Genomic DNA, 20,649 nt, shown 5'->3' with positions numbered 1-20,649 from the left:
CATCGACCGTGTGAGACCTGGTGGCTTCGTGAAGGGCCTGGGCCAACGTATGCCTTTGATTTGACTTCGAGCCACTTTCATCGAGAAGGTACTTCAGCATACCCCAGGATTTGCCGTTGCGCATCTGTCCGTCGATGGATTCGCATAGCTCGTCCCACTGCTGCTGGCATAGCGCCTTGCAGTGGTCATCGATGACCTTGTTGAACTCCGAAATCTTCGTTCGGAGTCTGCAATTGAGCCTTTGGCCCTTCCATCGGCGGAGCAGGGCGGTTTTGGCCTCGATCAGGTGGGCGAGTCTGCTTTCCATCCGCTCGACGTCGAGATCTGTTTCCACTTTCTTGGTGGCCGCGGAAGCGTCGTTCCGGATGCCTTCACACCATTCTTCGAGAGTGGCGGGTGCCCTGGCTCTCCCGGGTTCTTCACGAATCTTACGAAAATGGTCCCAATCGATGAACTTGAATTCCCTGACGCTACTTCGAGATACCTTGAAGTTGGTGTCGAGAATGTAGTGGTCGCTGCCGAACTCCATGGCGGTGTTTTCGCAACCCACGTCCTCGACGTTCCTCACGAAGGCGAGGTCGGGTGTCGAGTCCCGGGTGACGGAGTTGCCGATGTGCGTAGGAAAATTTTTGTCAGTGACCAGAGTGAGGTCCATCTCGTTGGCGCCACAGGTTGCGCCCCTTGATAGTGTCGTAGACGTAACCCCAGATGCCATATGGTGCGTTGAAGTCGCCGACGACGACCAAGGGTGGAGGGCCGGTCAATTCGGTCGCCTTCTTCAGAATGGTCTTGAACTTCTGGCGCGAGTCTCTGGGGTTGCTATATATATTGAGGACCAACCTTATAGCTTAGATCAAGAATTCACAAGTGCGGAAGATTACGTTTCTTTAATAGCTGGCTACTGCATGCACTATCGAGGAAAGAAGGCACAGATCACTAATCTCGTCGTGCTGCAGAGGTTTCGTCCCTCAGAAGGCAAAATCGCCAACTCGTACTCATATTTAGGGCAGGCCCGCGTCTTTCCACAGCTCCATGACATCACTGCCGGCGGTCTTGAGTGCGATTCGTTCTTTCATTCTCGCGACCTGTCCCGGCGAAAGGTGGTTCTTCCAGTCCCCCACGATGCCTTTCCTCACGAACTCTCCCTTGAATGGTTTCTCCACCATATTCCCCATGGCTTCCATAAAAGACTTCACCCCTTCAGGCAGCGCCTCCAGAGGAACGCTGGCCAAATTATTGCTCCAGTCGTTCATCTCGGCGTTAATCTTCTTCATGGAGTCGATGCTAGTCGTAGCCATAATCCTCTCGAAGATATCTGGGCTCTGCCTCAACCTGTCTCCGTACTCCTTACCCAGAAAGTCGGCTATCTTGAGCACCCAGCCGCGAGTGTCCTTCTTGAGGTCTTCGTAAGTGACGAAAAGCACGTTGCTGTCCCCTCGATGTTCGTACCAGGACAAGAGGTGGTCGAAGTAGTCGCCGAAGTCCACTTTTCCTTCGACGAACATGTCGAAGAACTGGTCGAACGTGCCGTCCTCGGATCGGTACATCGGCATGTTCCTCGTGTGGTAGTAGAACGACACGCAGCAGTCGTAGGGGTTGCGGGTGATGTAGACGTACTCGGCCTTGCCCGAGTAGGGCTGCTTGTTGAACGGCAGGTGAGTCTTGATGGCATTAGGTCGCGGCATAGCCTGTGCGACCTCGGCTCCCACAAGCTCTACGAACGGAGCCATGTTCATGAACTCTGTGACGTTCGCAGGGGGCACACCGTCACGGAATACGCCGTACACAATTAATGTATTGCATCCATGTTGTGCCACACTTCGGGTAGCTCACGACAAAGACGTCCCCGTCGAGCGGTTTGTAGGACCGAGCAGAGCGCATGTTTCGATCCGTGAAACTATAGCTGACGTACAGACCTTCGAAATCTCTGTAGGCATTCTTGTACGGAGGTCCGGGCTTGCACGCCTGCAGGGAAAGCACATGACCGGATAACGTAAGAAAGTGCTGTAGAATACAAGGCGTGCTTTTATGCGAAGCATATTACTAGAGCTCAGCCCAGCTCCTCAGGCGCGGCGGTGTCGCCTTCAATACCACGTGACACCGTGACGTCACGACAGAGGAGAAACGGGGCTCCAACTCGCGCCGTCGCTCGCGGCATCGCGGCGGTATATAAGCAGCTGCGCTTGCCTCTGCTCGACACTCACGAGGTGAGATGCCTTCTGGAGGCAGAGCTGCTCGTTGGAATGAGAAGCGAAGGTTGCGGCGTGCTTCAGAGACTATTTCTAGGTGGCTTTGCTACGGCGCAGCGACTACGCGCCCCGCATCGGACGCGGTGAGCGTCGAGCAACGCAGCGTTCGGCGCGACAACGAAATGTGCGCCTGAGCAAGCGCCGCACGCCTGCGCCGACGACACCGGCTTTTCTGCGACACGAGCTCCTTAACGCTGTCGCGTTAAAATAAAGGCTAGTATGCTTCGCATCCTAGGCTTAACCTTAGCTAAGCCACAGCCATTTTTTAGCTGCAGCAAAGTAAAAAAAATTAGAATGCCTATGGCAGATAGCACAATTCTTACCCTTAATCTAAATTATTACTACTACGAGAAATCCAAACACCTACTTGAATAATTAGCATAAGTACGCTAGTGAACGGCTTAATTATTTACGTTGCGGTACATATTTCAATCTACCAATTGTAACTTGCGAGTACGCAAGTCACATCGACTTAGAACAAACTATCACGACTGCGCCAGTTTTGAGCTATTATATTTCAACAAAGTGTCCGACGAAATGCATTGGCGTTCCAGTTACTTTTGTGCTTCAATGCACAAACCAGCGTTTTCTTAGAAAAGTGGAAGAACTGAAGCGGCGCGACTGTCGCCTCAAAAGTAGGCGAAGAAGAAGATGGGCCCACGCACAGGTAGCGCGAGAATAGAACTCGTTAGCGCCCTCGACCTGAGCGACCGCGGTGTTGGCCGCTCCCGAGATCCTGCGGCACCATGGCTGGCCGGCCTAAGTAGACCTTGGTTATAAGGCGGCTGCCGCTTTGCGCCGCCTCCCACAAATTGGTGACCCGGAAGACCGAGCCCAGCCATGCCAGCGTCAACCCACACAACATTGCATTTTTACCCCAAGTTTGACGGCGAAGTCAATATGCCTTGAACACTCATTAGGTGCAATTCGTTGGTAGAAATATGCCCCGTAACGTAATTAACTGAAGCGGTAATTAACCTGATTACGTTTAATATTCAACTAACCATTGTTATTCCTCGTAGGAGTGATCACTGCTTCAACGAGTAAGGTAGATCACGGGTTAGAATTGTGCTCGCAGCCACAGGCAGTTCTCTAAAATTCTGCTCAGCTAAACACCCTCATGAGATTACAACTATTGGGAGCTTCATTAATGTGCATAAAGGGAAGTAAGTACCTCATAAAATGCATTAATATTTGAACTTTGCCTCCGCATACGCGTTAGACCAGAACGATCTGGAAGGGTTAAAAAAATAAATAAACGCGTGTGATTACTGATGTAGGCGGTGTACAGCCACACAACCGTGGTACCCGATCTACTGCAAACTGAAAATACTGTTGCATACCATTCACAGTCTCTTCAGACACTGTGTCCATTCCCGTGAACAATAGCTTTGATCAAAGTTAAACCAAAACTGATAAGCTAAAACATTTTATTGAAACATTAAGAAATAGATGCGGGCGATACCATACGTCAAGCATTTCATAATTATTTTGCCACTTGTTCTCGAGAAAATGGACTATGTGTGTGTGACGTGTACGGCTGCATTGCAACCGACGACTCAAGAATGAATGTATTGTGCATTTCAAATGCCTCCCGATGACACGGCAATCCCAGATGAAAAGGGAAGGTGAAGAACTGCCATGAGGCGCTAAACCTGTATACCTGTGCGTTTGCAATAAAACAAAAGACGCTTTTATCTGAACAAACCGGAGAAATGGACTGTCTATCCACACGTATGCACGATATACTGATGCGAGCAGGTGCATGAGCAATATGATTAAGAAGGTACTTTTTTCGGAATCGTATAAGACCGGTTTACTATAACAAATGGTTTTAAAATGTGTTTGACTAGGAGTTTGTTTTGGTTTTAATTAAATTAGGGGTATTACGCGCCAAAACGACGCTATGATTATGAGGCACACCGTAGAGGGGGACTCAGGGAATTTGTATCACCTGAGGTCCTTTAAGGTGCACCTAAATCTAAGTGCACGGGTGTTCTCGCATTTCACGCCCATCGAAATGCGGCCGCCGTGGCCCGGATTCGATCCCGCGACCTCGTGCTTAGCAGCTCAACACCATAGCCACTAAGCAAGCACGGCGGGTTGTTTTGGTTTCTGAGAAGGGTAGCAGCCGTACTACTTTTATCACTTCATCCAATTATTCTGGCATAACTCTGTTTCGATGGTCTTATGTAATACTTCCTCGGAGGAGCCGCGGTAGGAAACATCACCAAAATTTGCAGTGTTGCGGAAATGAAAAAAAAAAATCTATGACATAAAAAGAGGTTTAATTAGTGCTTTTTTTTGCTCTACAGAACTGCAGCATGCAAATTATCACTCAAAATTAAAATCAGTGAGGGCGACTGCTGTTCGCGTATGCATAACAGTGAAGTGGTGTTCATCGAACAAGAATAACGGGAATGTGTCGTGAGTCGAAGTGACAGATCAGTAGCGCTACCACGACTGGTTCACGAAGTTCATGAAGCTACCTCCAGTGCAGGCGAAGCAACTGCTATCTTACCCCAGAATGCTCACCTCTGTTTTACAAAATTATTAACGCGTGATTTTGTCGCCCTTCAATAATTTGGAAATTAAACATACATATGGCCGAGATTCATAAGGTAGAGGGCGACCAAACCAAATACATACATTAACGGCGGGTTCTACATCTTTATGCGAATAACTGCAGTTGTTCTCACTGTATTTGTTGACTGATGCCCGTTTTGTTTGTGACAATTTACACGTTTAATTTACGTTCTAATGATGTTTTTATTTCACATTCTTCTCTCGTCATTCTTCCCGTTGGGTCGGGTCAATTTACACCAGTATCGTTGAAATGAAGCTGGCAGAAAAAAAAGAAAAAGAACAGTCTAGAGGGCTTTATTTCAAGTGTGAACAGATTGTCATAGACGTGCCTTTTTCAAAGCGAAATAAGTCCAACGTATGCTTGTATACCGTACTGTCTTGGAGGCTATTGAGCGATATACTCGGAAGAACTTGGAAATATCTACCAAACAAATTGTGCGTAATGGCGTTCACATTAGAGGGAACGACTGCTGTCTTAAGGCGGATTGTGCCTTTGTGCAGCCTTCGAACTTTGCTCTATGAGACGCATGATAACGTGTGAAACATACTTGTTCGAGGTCTTTATTCTTCGTTTAATCATCTGTGGGCTTTTTTGATGACGGCATGACAGGCTGATTTCGATTTCGTCACCGATAACTGCGTAAAACACCGACAGGAAGCGATCCTGCATGCTATCGTCTGAAGCAGGGCATTTGTGAGAACAGCACTCGCACCACGAAGGAATGTCCGGTCCAGTAAAAACAGCCTTAAAGAAAGAAATCGCGGACGTCATCAATTTCTCGATCACTGAACTCGATTACTGTGACAACAGCGGGCATATTCACAGCGCACGCCGAAATCTTCTCCATTTTTGTGCGACGCAAGCATCTTGAAGGCATTATTGCGAAAATAAAAGCTAAAAAAAGGGGGGGGGGAAATCGGACACGATGGATGCTGATTTCCTGTTTTAATGCGCTGGCATTCTTAGGGTACTTCACGCACTTTCCGAGAGCTATGTATCTATCTATGCATGTTTCTATCAATGTATCTAACCGTTTTCCGACCTATGTGCGTCACTGGGTAGTCCGTGCTCGAATGGCTAGCGCATCGGGCTTCTGTGCCGAGCTGACAGGGTTCGAAACCAAGCACCGGACCAACTTCGGACACTGAGTATACGCCATTGCGTACATACGTACCTCTCTTCAACGAGTCTATTTCATGCCGACATGGGTGACTGTAGATGCGGAACTAGTTGGCACCGCTGTACTACAGTAGCTGTTCGAATAAACACTTTAACGCCACTTGGAGCACTGGCTATGTGCCACTCAGTCTGTGCTAGTCTTCAATGAACCTCTTTGACGATAACTTGGCTAACCAAGGGAACCTACAACGTTGCAGTAACAAAAAATATACCTTAGTCGATGCTGAACGGAATCGAGCCCACGTCACAAGGGTTCTTCAAGGACAGCAACCTGACGCAATAGCAAGTTGCGCCATGTATGCACTGGGTATGTGCCGCTCTTCAATTAACTTCTCGCCAACTTGGGTCACCGAGTATGTGCCACTAAGGAACAATTCTCAGCGTCCGCAGGAACCGGCGAGCCACGCTTCTCGTCTCGGGGGTCGCACGCGGACTTCTCGGCGGTGCCTCTAGATGGCGCAGTGTGTCCAGAAAGCGAGAGAGAAGCCCAGTTGCAGCATAACGCGTTTCTCAGCGTTCGCACACACGGGCGTGCCATGCATTTTGGAGGCCAAGTGCAGGCTTCGCGGCGGCGCTAGATGGCGCCGAGTGTTCGTAAGAGAGCGCGAAAGAGGAATCTCGCTGTAGTAGACGCCTCATACATAACTCGTTTCGGCGGTGGCAATACGTTGTGTCATTGTATAGTTCAATGCCATTACCATCGACAGTCATCGTCAGATGTGTTCCGCCGCAATTTTATGTTTTTGCTTTATTAGCGTTTCAAGGGCTACAATTATAAACCAAATTGCCTAAGGAAAAAGTTTACTGCTGCTGCTGCTGCCGCTACCGCCGCCTCCGCCGCCGCTGCTGCGTGTTATCGTTCTGTGGAACAAGCTAATGTGAGTGCACATATTATTGCACTCCACATAACTTGCTATGGAACATGTAATTGCATATACTATTCATGACCACCTCAAGTCTAATTATACTTCCTTCTTTTTAATCAACATGCGTTCCGCTCATCTTTCTTATCTGATACGCAGTTACGAGAATTTGCCACTAACTTGCACTGCATTATAACCTTCAAAGTGACTGACTTTTTTCTTGACTGCTCCAATGCATTGGATCGCGTCGCTAACTGCTTTATCTGCTCTTCGACTAGGCCTACTAGCGCCATCTTGTACCCGCCGTGGTTGCTCAGTGGCTATGGTGTTAGGCTGCTGAGCACGAGGTCGCGGGATCGAATCCCGGCCACGGCGGCCGCATTTCGATGGGGGCGAAATGCGAAAACACCCGTGTACTTAGATTTAGGTGCACGTTAAAGAACCCCAGGTGGTCGAAATTTCCGGAGTCCCCCAGTATACGGCGTGCCTCATAATCAGAAAGTGGTTTTGGCACGTAAAACCCAATAATTATTATTATTATATTAGCGCCATCTTGTCTGGACAACTCTCTAGCTTTTCGCATAATTCACAGTCAAATGATATTGCTTCTTTTAAGACGATCAACATTTTCGGGAACTTCACGCACATTTAGGGGATTTTCTATCCCACGCGCGGACTTTGTCTGGCTCCGTCTTTAACCGTTTTTCCGTCAACTGGTCACTGGCTATGTGCTACCCTTCAATGAAATTCCCTGACGACAACCGGATATGTGCTGCAGTGCGGCTCTTTATTGGCATAAAAAAACACAAAAAAACATTTTTTTTAGTTCTGGATGAGGAATCGAAACCGCCTCACATATGTTCACATAATCTTGTGTGAATATATGTTCACACATCCCATGCACGGACATGGCGGCGGCGTCGTTAGGTTATAGGCGCCGTGAGCCATACGCATGACATGTTTGGCCGGTGGCAATTCATGACAGCAGTTAGCTTCAGTGCTGATCGCATTAACGTCGACACACATTGTGAGAGGAGTTACGGCTTATTTGGTTGAAAGGGTGTGTAATCTCATGCCGTCCCTATAGCAACTCGAAAACCATTGTATACGTCCAGGCGCATTCATATATCACTTCAGCATCAAACATATATTCGGTAGAAATAACGGCTTATTCACTTCTTCAGTTTTGCTACAAGCTATAGCTTGTAGCAAAATTACTGAGCGATAATTTTTCCGTGAACATATTGTATGCACATTTATTGTACTAAATATGAATAATGATGCAATTTTTCGCTAGTAGCAGTTACTTGTGTTAGTTCTTTTTCATGCTGATTATGTATTTTGCTGTTTTATGCCCCTATCACTCAATGCTCTGAGCAGAGCCTGCGATAAAAAACAAATAAGTAAATAAATAAATACTTTGAGAGCGCTTAAGCGCCGCCTTTGAGAGTGGAACGCGATAGCATACAAAGATGCCCGACTGCTTCTCACGCTTCCTTGCAATTGCACCTTACATAACCGTAATGTTTACCAGAAGACGCTGGCGATGAACGTATGCACGAAAGCGACCTTTCTGGTAGAAACGCGGTCTTTTGCGTAGGCCGATCCCAGAGGTAGCGCACAGCCGCGCCAAAAAATTGTATCATTTTCAGGTTACCGTTATTGTTTCGCACTTTCAGTATTTAACTCTGAGAAGATTTAACGTCAAAGGAATGCACTGTCGGTGTGTTGTTTCATGACATTTGTTTGTGGGCTGTGCTTCTCAAAATTCCGAAGAATAACTTTGTCAAGAATGTAAGTCACAGTATGAGCAATTTTAGTGAAAGAATGGTGTGGCAATATAACCCGCATATACCGCATATGTCATATAGCAACGTGTAGCATATACATATAGCTAAATATATGCGGTGACTTTCGCTCACCGACAACCGCGCGCCGACGCCGACACAGGATTTTCTGCGACGCGGCCGCGGTTATTAACGATATCGCGTTAATAAGTACACATCGTTGTCGGCTGCTACAGTGATGCCTGCTGCGGTCTCTGAAATACACGCATGGTTGCCACCACTCTCAGAGTCTGCGTGGTTGCACACACACATAAAAAAACGCACAAATTTACAAGCGCGAATTTTGTACTATATGATGAATACATGGTACGAGATGAATATATATATATATAATTATCAGTCATAGCACTCGCAGTACAGCCCTCTGGGACGTTCTCTTTATCGAAAGTAGTCTTATTAGTGTTATTATATTTACACGTAGGTATTTCGCCCTCTTGAGCAGCAGTCCTTGAGATAGTTACTCGGGCTAGCTTCCCACGCTAGGAGTGCCGCGCTCGCACCTGTTTAAGCTTTTCCTAGACTCTAGAGCTATACTATGTCCGCGACGCCTTGAGCGATCGGAACGCACGTTTTCTGCGCTTGGCCGGCAGAGAAGGGGGCTTTGTTCCGGCCACAAAGCACTCCATGTCTCAGTAAGGTGCCTGGTTTGGTCTCGTGCGGACGCTGTCCTCTCGGTGAGCGCATATTCCCCTCATCTTTTAAAAAGTTCAATAATTTCAAGCATTTGTCTCGCAAACCATACTTAGTTCAAGGGAATTTTCCACGTTTCAATAATTTCTCTCGTCTTATTCGAGTGCTGATTGGCCTGTTATCGGTTGTTCACGAAACTTTCTCTCAAGTTCATATTTTAAGGAATTACAGCATTATTAGAGGGCAGTAAGCAGGTAAAGGTTGAAGTGTGCGTCGGTGATTGATTAAATGAAAATTGCTAAACCCTTTTTTTGGCCACGTGCGTTGTAAGAAACTCTGAAAGAGTTACTCGATCCATATTCATGAGAATATCATAAACGGCAGAAACATTATATTTGCAAGAAATTATGGTTGATCTATGTGTGACGTGTACCGAAAGTGTGTACCTTAATTACGGGGCTTTCAATATAGTTACTGAACAGTGGTCTCCATCCAACTTTTATGCCTTATATGAGGCGTGTAGTTGCTTTTCCTCAGGTTTTTCAGTGAAATGTGTGAGGCACAGTGTTTATATTTCGTTGAAAGAGGAAACACGTTGCTAGCGACGAACAAGAAATGTTTAAGAAGAGTAGCTTAATTTCATCCTCTGTAAAAAAAGTTACTTATTCAAGCGTTTCACGGTGTCGTACCGCTGGTATCCGCAATGTTTTCCTGATTCGTAAAACAAATGTGCAAGACATCAACTTCAGTGAAAATAAAACAAATATTAAGTTTAATATGTGGCGAAAGTGTAATTAGAACTAGAACTTGGCACAATTAGGAGCGTTGCACATAATTAACGAGGACTCGTTTGCCCCACATATTCATGCGTTATGAAGGGTTCGTAGATTGTCTGTCCAATGTCCTCGGCGAATTAACCTAGATTACTTGTTTATATTTAACGAAAGTAAGGGACACGTTATGGTTCATTCGTAGGAATACTGACTTGTTTGGGTTCATTACGGCCTTCCAAAGAAATCACGCCTGCAAGGGCTCTGGAGCCGCTTCAGTGTACATTGCGAACGGCACAACGTTGAGCACGCTGCCCTGGCGTAACCATAAATTGCATCAAGATCACATTCATCGAACACGGAGGGAACGCTATGGAAAATTTGTGAGCAACATTAAATGCGTGTTAATTGAATACAGCCTTCACATACAATTCGTTTAGGATGTGCTCAAAAGGATTTGATTATTAACTTACGATATGTTTCTCGGTGTCACAAAAGAACTCTATGTTACACAAACTTCATATTTGGCAAAAATAAGAGGCACGTCATGGGTAGTGCGTAGGCGAAATTCAAAGTTTTCGGGGTAATTGCAGCCTGTACAAAATATTACATATTTAGGTGCTCCTAAGCGTATATAATTCAGTTTTACAAGGTTCTCAGTATCTTGCACGCAGACCTGGCATAACTACAATTACCTCCAAGATCACATATGGCGAAAACGGGGGGATACCTAAGTGAAATCTCAGTGCTCAGTTAAATGTGCGTACATTAAACACGGCTTTCTTTTTAAATTTTTAATCAATTGCTTCGAGGTGTCATACTGCCGTTACGCGCAATATTTTGCGGAGTCCTTACATAACTACAAGACACGAACTTCGAATTTAAGAGCGAGATAAAACTTTATTATGTCCTTGATGGGGTCCAGGGGTGGCGGGGGTCGAGAGACTAACCCCCAGTCCCCACCTTCCTCAGACGGCGGCCAGTCCTTGCTTTCTGGCGGCGTCTTCGGCCATCCGGACGGCCCAGAGCTGCTCCTCTGGGTCCAAGCTGAGCAGCAATGTCTCCCACTGCTCGGCCGTAGTTATGATGCGTGTAGCGTTAGTGCGGTAGGTCTTGGTGGGCGAGGTTTTGGGGCATTTCCAGATAATGTGATCGAGGTCAGCGTGGGCCTTGCGCGCTTTGCACAATGGGGAGTATTCATCGGGGTAAATGCGGTTGTATAGCGCGGGGTTCGGGAAAGTTCGCGTCTGAAGTAGCCGCCAACTGGTGGATTGAGATTTATTCAGTGTGCTGGGGGGTAGTGTAACCGCTGTTTGCGGTAGTGGAGCAGAATTTCTCTGAACGTGACCATTCGATCCCGCGCGTGACCGCGATACAGAACAGAGGGCTGGTCGGGATCGGAAGCGGCAGGAGACGGATGATGCGCCCGGTGTGCGAGAGCTCGGGCGGCATCGTGGATGGCTTCGTTTCCAGCCAGACCAGAGTGGCCCAGATGATCTGGACGCGGGCTTGCCTTGAGGGACGAGGGCCAGAGAGTATCTTCTGCGCTTGGAGCGCTATCGGTCCTCTTGTGTAGTTGCGAATGCACACCGCATCATCAGTGACTCAAAAGCTTCAAATTCAAGGAACATACGAAGAATGTCAAGTTACACGCATTTCGAAACTTTCTTGTTCCTGGCTTTATTTCGAATGTTGCAAATAATAACTGAACCCTCGTTTCTTTCTTATTTTTAACTTTCTTATTTGGTTTTCGCTGTGTCCTCGGTGAACTAAACAACAAACTTCATTTAAACACATAAACACGTAAAGAAAATGAGGAACATGGCTTTAAAAACATGCAGGCAAAGTTCAAAGTGTGTGGATTAATTTTGTGTTTTGCAATAAAATGCGCATGCAAGTGATATATACGGAGTGCTAGTAGTGTATTTTACGAGCGGCGCGAAATTGAGTGCGCTGCCTTGGTATTAATACAAACATCACAAAGAACAAACGAAGAAAAATTGGAAATATGTGTTCAATGTCAGATGTCATTTGATCAAATAAAACGTTCACGAAACATTTCTTAAGCAAGTGTTAGCATGTGTCACGCATCTGTTATAAGCTACATTTCCCAACACCCCCAGAAAACTGGGCTGCAGAAAATCTATGTACAGTTGAAATAGGCGCCATCTTACGTGCAATGTTTCGCAAAATTTTAACGTTTCTGGCTCGATTAGGAATGTTATAAACATATAATGAACCCTTGTTCTTTCATTTTTTTATGCGTTATATGCGCTCCGTCCAATACCCTGGGTGAAATAAATGAGGCTTCTTGTTTACGTTCGGTGAATGTAACGATAAGGTGATAGGTAATCTATAGGCAAAATTTGAAACGTGTGGTTTAATTGAGTCATTTGTAATAAATTACATTGCAAGCGCTCCGAAGAGTTATGAATGTGTCTTACCAGCGGCGCAAAATTTATGTCGTTGCCCTGGCAGAACGGCGAATGCCACCGAGAACAAATTTAGCGGGAATTGCGCGAGGAAAATGTTATTGCAAATCTCTGTACGAAGTGAAGTGCGTGTAGATCAACTACAGGTTCTGCAAAAAAAAAGAAAGATGTGCATCAAGTACTCGAAAGTGTCATAAATACCACTGCTTTCAGCTAAGCTTGGCGATGTCCCGAGATAACTCATGAAGTTTATGTTTCATCAAACTGGGGGTCACGTTACGTACATTGTGTGGCAAAACTTCCGTATTCTTGGTCTAATTAGAAGCGTTGCAAGTAATTACTGAGCCCTCGTTTCTTTTCCTTTCTTATACATAGTATATTAGGCTTCTCTGGTGCCCTCGGTGAACTAAACAAGGTACTTTGTCTACATATATTATAAACTGCAGGCAAGTTATGGGTAATGTGTAGACGATAAGGTTCAAAATATGTAGTATATTTACGGCATTACCAGCCACTTACGTATGCAAGCGATCTAGAGCTTTGCAGTTGTGTTTTACGAACAAGCAGTATACTTGTCCCTATGCTTTCGTAGAATTGTGAACGCAACCGAGATCAAATTTAGCGAGAAAGAAAAAGAGAGAGAGAGAGAAGACGTGGACCATACAGCCTATATTTTGGCGAAGTGAAATGTGTACAGATTAATTACCACCTTTGTAAAATTTCTCAAGTGCTCGAAAGCGTTATATCTGGCCAAGCACACCAACAGGTCAGTCATATGCGGGGTACATATTTAAGTACGTGACTTAATTGCTGGCAACTGAAATTTCATTACAATCCCCCAGATTCGTTTGGTCGATCCGCAAGAAAAACGTGGCTCGTGCGAAAAAGCGAAGCGCCGTTATATAGTGCTGTTTGTCGAAGCTGACAAAGAACTGATGAGCACTGCGGTTTCTCCGCTCGCGTTAGATTTTCGCTTCTGGCGTGTGAAGCGAAATTGTGCGAATCAGGTCGCACATACACGTCCCGTGAGAACGGATGAAAAACGTGATCTGAAAGTTGAGGGTCAGGTGTCAATCTGTTCTGTGCGCTGTTTTCTGCCACTCGCGGCCGCAAGGCAAGCATGAAGTTTCCGCAAGGTAGCGCGTTGCGCGCGTTTCTCTCTAGGGTGCCTCGATGCGCGCGTCCTCTCGGACACGGCGGCTGGATCTCTCTCACTCGCGTTGCCCGCGGCGCTTAATTGTCGCACCGCTTTTACTGTACTGCAGGCGCTCGTAAGTATTGAGGGCGCGCTGCTTACAGCTGCTCCGGCTTCAAGCACAGCGTAATAACATGAGCAACCCTGCGAACGTCTTGGTTGCACGTCACTGTACCAGAACCGAAAACGAAGAAACGCACGGTATTTAAATGTCAAAACGGCACGGAAAACGAACGCACGTGAGATTTAACAGCACGCTGCGTGGTGAATCAGCGACAGCTTGCGTATAGATCGCGCGGGTCTCGTTTATCTCTTATGACGTTGGTGAACTGCTGCGAATATGCGTAGTGCGATGTGCAATGCCGTCGTACCCGCTCTAGCATACTTTTTCTCTCTTATCTGTGCTGTCTAGACTTACCAATGAATGAATGAATGCGTGTTATTTAGTGGCACAAGGGCCAGGTATGGCCAAAGAGTGCGCATGTCAGTGAATGAATAAATACTCCATCTGTACACTTGTGCGAATGCGTCACATCTTTTCAGTGATCACTACGCTGTCTTTGAAGCTTCCTTAATCTCTTTTCTTTTTTTGCAGGAAAGTATTTAAAGCAAAATGTATGCCGCAACCACCCGTGAGGTGTTTTCATTCCGGTCGCGAAATTATTTTAGTTTATATCTCTTTCGAGTCCACTAGCGCGCTGGAAGCTACGCGTACAGGAAGGATGGCAAGGGGGCAATGCCCGGGTCAGAAAGTGCACATTTTCGTAATTTTTTTTACCATGATACATCCGGTTCAGGCATGTGCGGCGCTCTCTCGATGCGGGATGGGAAAGCTCGGGCGCCTAAAGCTACGTCACTTACACATGCCAGTCGACACACGGCGGTTGTTTGATCATCTTCAAGACGACAGGGCTGGTCGTGGCACCTCGTGTGGCGCGACAGTGGAATGGAATACAACAAGCGTCGTATTCCATGCCATCAAGTCTTGAGCATGGTGTTGCAAATGGGTCGCAAGCCCCAAGGGTAGCGTTGGTCTGGCGGCCTGGGGCACAGCTGGAAGCATCCGAAGGTCCTGGCAAAGGATGACTCGACTGCTAACAGAACAACTTGTTTATTCTAGCATCGCCAAAGAGCGGCCGGTCAGGTCGACCGAAGTGGAGAAACGGGAGACCACGTTAGTCGACTGAATAAATCGAAGCTTCTCTCTTCGCGTCCGGGGGCAGTGTTGCCAGGTCGGACAACGCGGCGTAGCCCAAACCTAGAGGAACTGTAGCCCAAATGTATAGCCCAAATGTGTAGCCAAATATAGCCATTATTACCTTCAGTTTTACCTGTATATACATTTTCACATTCGACTACGGTAATCCCTTTTTAAACAACCCGTCGTAAAAAATGTCCGTGATGCCATGATGGTCGACCCTTGACATCTACAACAGCTAAACATCTTGAGGGGGCAGCGCAATACAACGAAGACAGAAGGCAGGAACACACAGGACAGCGCTGATGTGACGACTAACTTCATTCGAAGGCATACACAAACTTATGTACACAACCCACAGTGTTACGACCTTCCAACCGGTGCCGCCAGTGTTACGACACCCAACCGGTGCCGCCAGTGTTACGAACTTTGCACCGCTGCACCACGATTACGGCTTTGTGGTCCCGTAGCGCTCGTCACCCGTTTCGTGACAGAGCGTTGGTAGCGAAGACTCCGAGCCTGGCGTCGATGAGAATAACAAAAGGGACTTTATACATTATATACAGGTTATCATACAGGACATGAACGGGTCGGCACTGGGGCCGAGTGCTCACAACAAACGCGACTGTTCTCGCACGACGACGTCCGGCGAAAACGCGTGACACATCTCACCCCAGTCGGGAGCGACACTCTCTCCCGGTGGGTCGGCAGATCCTGTTTTTCAGGCGGCGTGTCGCTGCTTTTATAATCCCCGAGGACCATTGTCACTCAAACGGCCCAATACAAAGTCAGCACACGACGGTCGTCCGAGGGGTCCAACCAGCGACCGCGCTGGCCACCCGGTTCAAAGTTCGCGCGCGCGGTGACCTCCAGGCAAAGGGAGGTGCGGCGCCGGGCTGTCTGGCACACGCGGACACGTCCAAACACGCTGCTCGCCGAGGCTTCTCCCGCACGACGGCGCAGCATCTTGACTTGTGAAGGGAGAATTATGGCGCTCGCAGGATAGATTCCGCATCTTGCAGATTCGGAATCCGGGCTTGTGGTAATGGCACAACAGCATCCCCGCCCTCAGATAAGGCGCCGGGAAGACGAGCTGCCTCCACGTGGCTCGGATGCCAGGCGCGCACGTTCGTCAGGCTCGTCCAAGTTCACGTCCAGTGTCGGGACGCCAGGTAACTTCACGTGCCCAGGTCCGACTCGCCAGGACAGGAGCTCTGCTCACCACGTCGTCGCCAAGGCACCTTGACCAGCTCCGCTCGGGTCGTTCCTAAGACCTTGCTTCTCGCCACTGGTCCCGCTTGGTCGTTCTGCAGCTTGCAAAACCGACCGGCAAAAGGCAACACCCAACACGAACAAGTGCCCTCTGTCTCCCGTCAAACACCAGACAAGGCCATAATTCAAATCAACCTAACTAAATTGCTATCCCTCTTTTTGCTCCCGCTGCAACAAGAGGCAGGTGTACGATCTAGTACACAAGGCTGAAACAACCAGTTTTCAAATTAACAACTCAACAAAATAGAAACAATTATTAATCATCAATAATAATGACAAATAGAATGGTCCCCTTGAAATCGCTTGGACCGAAAGCATACTTCTGAGGAAGCAAATGAGGTCATTCATTTTTCCCGGCGATATTTTCGCGGAATCCAAAGCTGCTTATATTTGCGACCCTGCTTATCCGTGTAGCGGCGGTACAATAAGCCAGATTCCTTGCCAAATGAAACCCTCTTTTTTTTTCACTCCCCGTTTGACGTTCTTCCTCAGATCGGCTAGTGAACAATCTTCCTGTTGCTCGCGAATCCGAGTTTCTCTTTCAACTGCAGCCTGCTCCTGCCGGCTGGCGGAAACCGGAGCGAGTGTGGAGCCCGCGTCGCCTAATTGCGGCGTCGAGTCTATATCGCGGCTAGCACTGCACGCGTCACTCCCACTCACTTCCAGGACCCGCTCGTCTAGGCCAGCCTCCGAGCTCTGCCTCTCCCGTGACTGCTCGCCACTCAAGTTACCGTGATCGGTCCGTGTGCCGCACCGCCTTTCGCTCACCGACGCTAAGTCAAGTTCCCTCGACAGCGGGCGCGCTTTGGATCGCGTGGGGGCCATGTACGCCACGTCGGCAAAGAATGATTTGCCCTGATCCCTCAGCAGCTGCTCCGAGCTATTTGAGAAGAGGTAGGAAAATTGCTCCGGGAGGGCGGCTGACACCGCGGCTTCGGTGTTAAGTTTCCCAAACTCTCCTTCAATGATAACCGTTGCGATCGGTAAACAGACACTCTCCTTCTCGGCCACTTGCCGTATCCTAACGCACTCTCCCGTAAAATCCCTCGAGGAGACGAAAGACGGGTGAACAACGTCCATAGTTGCTGCGGAGTCCCGCAGTGCTCGGCACTTCTTGCCGTTTACCTTAATTTCCTGCACATAGGGCTCCAATAGACGTATGTTTTTGTGAGTTTCCTGTATTGTTGCAAAAGCAATTCTCTCTGGGCAGCTTGCAGCGATGTGCCCTTGCTTTTTACAATTGTAGCAGGTTAACGGTTTCCGTTTTTCAAAAGAACGCGTCATTTCGTTTCGCTGTTTCGGACCATCGTCATCATTCTGAGATGCATTCTGTCCATCCCTTACAGTTTCTTTGGGAAGGGACTCGTCGTCCCGAAACTCGCGACGCGTGATTTCCTTCCGTTCGTCGGGCTTCCCGTAAAACCAATCTCTCCTATCAGCTTTTTCTACGCGCACTGCCTTGCTGTGCAAGCTGCGGCGGGTGTAATACTCTTCCGCTAACTCTGCTGCCTTGTTTAGCTTAACCTCCTTTAGGCTATCTTGCAGCCAGAGCCGGACATCCTCATCAATGCAACGGTAGAACTGCTCCAACGCGATGCATTCGACAATTTTGTCGCGGTCGTCGTAAACCTCTTCGCCCTTCAGCCATTCCACCAGGTCGGCTTTTAGACGAAACGCGAAGTCAACATTCGACTCTTTACCCTTTTTTGCATACCGGAACCTCTGCCGGAAAGCTTCGGGCGACAATTTGTACTTCCGCAGTAGCGCTTCCTTCACATCACTGTAGCTCTCAAACGCCTCTTTCGATAAGCAAGTTATTACGTCTGATGCCTCCCCAGGAAGCAAGGCTAACAGATTCTGTGCCCAAAGGGATCGCTCAATGCTATTCCGTTCACACACGTGCTCAAATTTCACGAGGTATTTGGCCATATCCTCTCCGACGACAAAGGGTGGAAGTTGATCGCGTATTCTGGGAACATTAGAAGTGAGACTAGGCGCCGGCGAGTTATTTCGGATCTCCAACTCTTTCATTTTAAGCTCGTGCTCACGTCGCTCCCTCTCTCTCCTTTCCTCCTTTTCCTCCTCGCGAAGTTCCTTTTCTCTCCTTTCCTCCTTTTCCCGTCGTTCATTTTCCTTCCTTTCCTGCTCGCAACGTTCCTTCTCCCTTTCCCGACGTTCATTGATATCCGCCCAGGCCTCAGCGGCTTCCTCAGCCGTTACGTCCCCAGTCCTCATGACCTCAAGGATCGCATTCTTTCTTTTGGTCGAGCCCAACTCAATGCCCAACTCCTCACAAATTTCGAGAAGTTCCTTCACCTTGTACTTCTCCATCGTTCACACTGTCCTCCTGCTGTTTACCCTTTTTGATTATACCTGCCGTACGCTACTATAACTCTACTAGTAAGACATCATCATCATCATCATCAGCCTGGTTACGCCCACTGCAGGGCAAAGGCCTCTCCCATATTTCTCCAACAACCCCGGTCATGTACTAATTGTGGCCACGCCGTCCCTGCAAACTTCTTAATCTCATCCGCCCACCTAACTTTCTGCCGCCCCCTGCTACGCTTCCCTTCCCTTGGGATCCAGTCCGTAACCCTTAATGACCATCGGTTATCTTCCCTCCTCATTACATGCCCTGCCCATGCCCATTTCTTTTTCTTGATTTCAACTAAGATGTCATTAACTCGCGTTTGTTCCCTGACCCAATCTACTCTTTTCTTATCCCTTAACGTTACACCTATCATTCTTCTTTCCATAGCTCGTTGCGTCGTCCTCAATTTGAGTAGAACTCTTTTCGTAAGCCTCCAGGTTTCTGCCCCATAGGTGAGCACTGGTAAGACACAGCTATTATATACTTTTCTCTTGAGGGATAATGGCAACCTGCTGTTCATGATCTGAGAATGCCTTCCAAACGCACCCCAGCCCATTCTTATTCTCCTGATTATTTCCGTCTCATGATCCGGATCCGCCGTCACTACCTGCCCCAAGTAGGTGTATTCCCTTACGACTTCCAGTGCCTCGCTGCCTATTGTAAATTGCTGTTCTCTTCCGAGACTGTTAAACATTACTTTAGTTTTCTGCAGATTCATTTTTAGACCCACTCTTCTGCTTTGCCTCTCCAGGTCAGTGAGCATGCATTGCAATTGGTCCCCTGAGTTACTAAGTAAGGCAATATCATCAGCGAATCGCCAGTTACTGAGGTACTCTCCATTAACTTTTATCCCCAATTCTTCCCACTCCAGGCCTCTGAATACCTCCTGTAAACACGCTGTGAATAGCATTGGAGATATCGTATCTCCCTGCCTGACGCCTTTCTTTATAGGGATTTTGTTGCTTTCTTTGTGGAGGACTACGGTGGCTGTGGAGCCGCTAGAGATATCTTCCAGTATTTTTACATATGGTTCGTCTACACCCTGATTCCGTAATGCCTCCATGACTGCTGAGGTTTCGACAGAATCAAACGCTTTCTCGTAATCAATGAAAGCTATATATAAGGGTTGGTTATATTCCGCACATTTCTCTATCAGCTGATTGATAGTGTGAATATGATCTATTGTTGAGTAGCCTTTACGGAATCCTGCCTGGTCCTTTGCTTGACAGAAGTCTAAGGTATTCCTGATTCTATTTGCAATTACCTTAGTAAATAGTTTGTAGGCAACGGACAGTAAGCTGATCGGTCTATAATTTTTCAAGTCTTTGGCATCTCCTTTCTTATGAATTAGGATTATGTTAGCGTTCTTCCAAGATTCCGGTACGCTCGAGGTCATGAGGCATTGCGTATACAGGGTGGCCAGTTTCTCTAGAACAATCTGTCCACCATCCTTCAACAAATCTGCTGTTACCTGATCCTCCCCAGCTGCCTTCCCCCTTTGCATATCTCCCAAGGCTTTCTTTACTTCTTCCGGCGTTACCTTTGGGATTTCGAATTCCTCTAGACTATTTTCCCTTCTATTATCGTCGTGGGTGCCACTGGTACTGTATAAATCTCTATAGAACTCCTCAGCCACTTGAACTATCTCATCCATATTGGTAATGATATTGCCGGTTTTGTCTCTTAACGCATACATCTGATTCTTGCCGATTCCTAGTTTCTTCTTCACTGTTTTTAGGCTTCCTCCGTTCCTGAGAGCATGTTCAATTCTATCCATATTATACTTCCTTATGTCAGCTGTCTTACGCTTGTTGATTAACTTCGAAAGTTCTGCCAGTTCTATTCTAGCTGTAGGGTTAGAGGCTTTCATACATTGGCGTTTCTTGATCAGATCTTTCGTCTCCTGCGATAGTTTGCTGGTATCCTGCCTAATGGAGTTACCACCGACTTCCATTGCACACTCCTTAATGATGCCCACAAGATTGTCGTTCATTGTTTCAACACTAAGGCCCTCTTCCTGAGTTAAAGCTGAATACCTGTTCTGTAGCTTGAT

At 47.4% G+C, this 20,649-nt stretch overlaps 1 pseudogene; it reads right to left on the bottom strand.

Annotated features, from left to right (window-relative positions):
* Nucleotides 1-995: 995 nt before the first annotated feature.
* The window catches only part of LOC139051353 (sulfotransferase 1C2-like), a 35,503-nt pseudogene continuing 15,849 nt past the window's right edge, over nt 996-20,649 (bottom strand).

This window comes from Dermacentor albipictus, unplaced genomic scaffold (assembly GCF_038994185.2).
Source record: "Dermacentor albipictus isolate Rhodes 1998 colony unplaced genomic scaffold, USDA_Dalb.pri_finalv2 scaffold_11, whole genome shotgun sequence".
Taxonomy (NCBI): Eukaryota; Metazoa; Arthropoda; class Arachnida; order Ixodida; family Ixodidae; genus Dermacentor; species Dermacentor albipictus.
Note: the sequence above shows the minus strand (reverse complement) of the source record. Positions and strands in the feature narration are given on the sequence as shown.